Source organism: Triticum dicoccoides, unplaced genomic scaffold, assembly GCF_002162155.2.
Source record: "Triticum dicoccoides isolate Atlit2015 ecotype Zavitan unplaced genomic scaffold, WEW_v2.0 scaffold21265, whole genome shotgun sequence".
NCBI classification, from domain to species: Eukaryota; Viridiplantae; Streptophyta; class Magnoliopsida; order Poales; family Poaceae; genus Triticum; species Triticum dicoccoides.
This window is the reverse complement of record NW_021238828.1, coordinates 1-4,167: the sequence shown is the minus strand read 5'-3', so window position 1 is coordinate 4,167 and position 4,167 is coordinate 1. Positions and strand designations below refer to the sequence as shown.

Below are 4,167 nucleotides of genomic sequence, written 5' to 3'. Positions count from 1 at the left end.
AGATGACGCCGCGAGGGAGCGGAGTCTGTGGCCAGCGAGCTGAAGCGGACTCCAGGTGCTCCGACGGGGCTGCCTCCACGACCTTGATGGTGGCGTGTGCAGGAGCGACAGAGCACGCTGCCTTGGTGTTGGGCGGTGTGTGGACGGTGAGATAGCAAGGTGGATGGGGAGGGGAAGGGCTGGAGGTAGAGAGAGATGAAGAGGCGGCGGCGGCGGTGGTGGCACAAGATGGGACGGAGGGAAAGGAGGATGTGCAGAGAGAGAGAGGTGGGAACGGTGGACAATCCCACACATCTGATTTTGACCGACACAAGAAACGTCGGTTGTTGCATTCGCTGAGGACCTCACGACACGATCTGACCCTAACAAACAGGGTCAACTTACACGAGCTCTCCCAGGCCTCCGTTTCCTAGGAGCTTATAATCTGTAGTGATATGCTATGCGTGTTAATTGGCTCTCTGCAATTATTAATCCCACCCGGCAGTCCAACAATTAACGGGGGATTGCGTGTTCATTGATCGTGTGGTTATAATTATATTTTACAAAAATCATACCAAAACGATCTTAGACAAACAACAGGATTGCGTGTTCCTGTGGATGGATGGATTTTTTGTAAAAAGAAAAGCACATATTCACTGAAACGTAGCACATACACTCAAAACTCATCGAAAGGACCCGGAAACCCTAAAATAGAAATAATAAAGTCTTTGATGGCCCATGCACACATCATGGTCGATGCTCGTGGCTGACCACTGTCGCTGCCGAAAGACCATTGAACACAGAAAGACAAGCAACCTGACACACCAACTCCGCCAAAGCACCATAGCTAAAGCAATGTTATGAGCCGATTGAATGACCAATAAGAGATCAACAAGGCAGAAACTGTATGAATCGTGATCATCCCCGTGCTCGACAGACTGCAGGCTTTGTTCAACACCGCGGAGGAGAGAGTCAGACCTGCTGTCTATCTTCCACAAAATCTAAGACTGAGCCGTGAGAGGACCGTGGTTCCTCGTTGCATGGTCCAAACTATTTTCCCCGTTGACAAGATCTTCCTTTTAAGGAAAAAAAAGAAAACAGAATGCACCAGCCGGGAATCGAACCCGGGTCTGTACCGTGGCAGGGTACTATTCTACCACTAGACCACTGGTGCCATTTGATGAGCTGTCACTCGAGAGACCTCTACTAATCGCAATCAGTGGGACTGCCTCTTTGATTATAAGCTCGAAACAGTCATACAGCAGAAGAGCAAGGGATGCAAGTCTCGTGGCGCCAAAAATAAGGACCATGTGCCATTCATGTAACACTACTCTACTGGGACTCTTAACACACATTTTCCTTCCTCAATATTCTACTACTTCAGTAGGCAAGCCACCTAGTGTTTTCTCCAAGTCAATGGTGCAGAGTTCCTTCTCAAAATCAAAGATTCAGTGTTCCCGTCAAATTTATTTATCTGGCTACTACTCGTTTTAGTTAACAGACAGACTGAATACAAGCGCCATGTGGCATAGGAAAGAACTCATGTGTCCTGTGTGGTCTTAAGACAGTAGAAGCAAGGGACCACCTCTGTTTCAGCTGACAGTTTGCTAAGTAGTCCTAACACTGCTCTGGCGCATTAATCTGGGACATGATTTTGTGGATAAGGATTCAAACTCTTAAGCAAGCAATCAATAATGCTTCAAAGGGTTAATCTGCAGCTGTAGGGAAGTGTTGAAAGGTGAGCTCAACCTAGTCTTCCATAGAGCATTTGGCTTACCAACTTGATGTAACACTAGTGATGTATGTCATCATTTGTGTGTGAAGAAATAGGTATTCAGGTCCTATGTACGAAGATTAGTTCTGCAGAAATCAGTCTCCGCACCTATTTTCCTTCCTGAACATACTTGTTCAGCCACTAGTTCCACGCTACCTTCGTCTATTTTCTCTCCCAGCTCAGTAGTGAAACACCTCATTGCTACTCTTACTCTCAGCAGTGGCAAAGTTCAGACGATCATGCACTGGGCTTGTAGTAAGAAAATCGTAAGCTGAATCTTGATTACTTTGCACACGTGGATGCAGTGTGACACGTCGTGCCGGATGAAGGCTCCTAATCGGTCTCGACGACAAGTCGACCAACCAAGCCAAGCATGTGATCCATGGACCGGTAGGTGTTGTATAAAAGCTTGAGCCGTGAAGCAAATATCTATCAGCGATCGAGCTCCTGGAACAGGTGTAGATGAATGTATGGATCATGCATGTGGTCAGTTGGCTTCTGTTACCTTTGGATATTTTTGCCGTGACTAGTACTAGTGCAGCTAAAAATAAATTGTGTGCATCTTATTTGCCACAAGATGAAAGGAGTTGCAAAAAACAAAAAGAATTGTAGTCTGTCAGACAACCTCTGAGCCACCCTGCACCAGTGTGAAATTAGATCAAGAACGATCCTCTACAGCCATCAGATAACTCCCATCAGGAGAATCCTGCACCAGTGTGAAACTAGATCAAGAACGATCCTCTACAGCCATCAGATAACTCCCATCAGGAGAATCCTGCACCAGTGTGAAATTAGATCATTTTCGTTGCATCAGCCGTGGAGATTTCCAACCAGTTTAATGTCTGCCAAATGCTGCAGCCTGTGCTTTTAATGCATACTGTACAATTTTTAACAATGCTCATTTAACAACAAAAGTAGCTAATTAGATTACAATCGCACATTGCAAATGTAGCAGATATTCTACCAGATTAGAGAGAAGAAATTCTCAAAAAAGAAAAAGATTCTCTACTACTAATAAAAAATCAAACTAATTCTTTCTTAAAGCCACACCGCAGATGTACACAGCTGAATTGTCACCGTACGATTAGACCCGCTAAATTTAATCTAATAGCCAGCCTTAATCTAATCTATTCTCCGGTGTGCATTTAGTATTTTACGTTGGCTGAACATGCTTCACCGCAGAGGGATGGGAATCTCCGCCCCGCACCTATGCAATCCCTACAATCACGCAGAGGGCAGGAAAAAAGAAGGAAAGTGATCTCAAGCGGATCCCCTCGCTCGCTAACTGCAAGGCCGCGACCCACGCTGTCGCCTGATCCTCCTCCGCCACCGAAGCCGTCGCAGAACCGACGAATGTGCCGGCAGCACCTCCCATCCCCTCTTATCATCTCCCGTCTTCTCATCTTCCCTATCCCTACCCAGAACGAGACCTCGCAAGCCGCCGGATTAGAGGAGAGGAAAATTTGGTATGTTGTCGCAGACTCGATGCATTGCGCCTCTATTACAAATCCTAAATTCATGGGTATGTTGGATTGCGCCTCCATGACAGTTCGTGCCCTCCATATGCCTGGGTATGTTGGATTTGAGGCACTTGGCTTGGATCTTCCCGAGAACAGCACACGTACGTACAACTGCATGCTAAGCAAGCTACTGATTAATTTTACCGCGTAGACATTGGTCTAAACCTTCTGGACGGCTACATAAGCAAGCACTCGGGCAGCTGGATGGATTCCGGGCGCACAGCTTGCCGTGAACCTTGTACGTCTTGGCTTGTCCTACCTTGCTTGGCTGGATTGATTCACTATTTATTTTTTCAATTTGGATTTAAAGGCCAATGGAATGTTTGCATCTGGTGCTGTCGATTTTGCAGAAATTGCTGCTCCAACAGGCAGCAGACCAATCATTTGATATTTGACGGACAGCAGTCAGCGGGCGCTTTGAGGAAGCATTGGAGCTGGCAAATAAAAGAATGCTTTAGGTATACCTATTTACAGTTTTCAATTGGTTTAATGCCATCCGTATGTGATTCACTGACCAAGAATGGAAATATTCCTTGCTATTAGAGATTTCTATGGTGGTGCTTCTTTAGATTCTGCCTCAAGAATGTTGCAGTGCCAATAATCGGTTATACTTTGTAATGGTGATTCCTAATTTGGTCTAACTTTCTAACTATTAGCTACAGTTTACTTCAGTGGTAATGCAGGTACGCAAAGGAAGAATTACTAGCTATGGATGATTACTATGAGCGTATGAAATTGTGAGTTGTGTAGGTTTCTTAAGCTAGATGGGTTGTTCTAGCTTGGTGATGGTTAAATTTTTTACGCAATAGCGGTACTAGATTAGTTGTTCTAGCTTCTTTAGGTTGTAACCAATTGAAGGTAATTTGAAGATCGATCCCACAGCTGAGTATATTC

General features: G+C 45.3%; 1 non-coding gene across 1 annotated transcript; it reads right to left on the bottom strand.

The window, feature by feature from the left end:
* Positions 1 to 1,082: 1,082 nt before the first annotated feature.
* Positions 1,083 to 1,153, bottom strand: TRNAG-GCC. The gene has a single exon. It is a non-coding gene; the product is annotated as a tRNA-Gly (tRNA).
* Between the last annotated feature and the right edge of the window lie 3,014 nt (positions 1,154 to 4,167).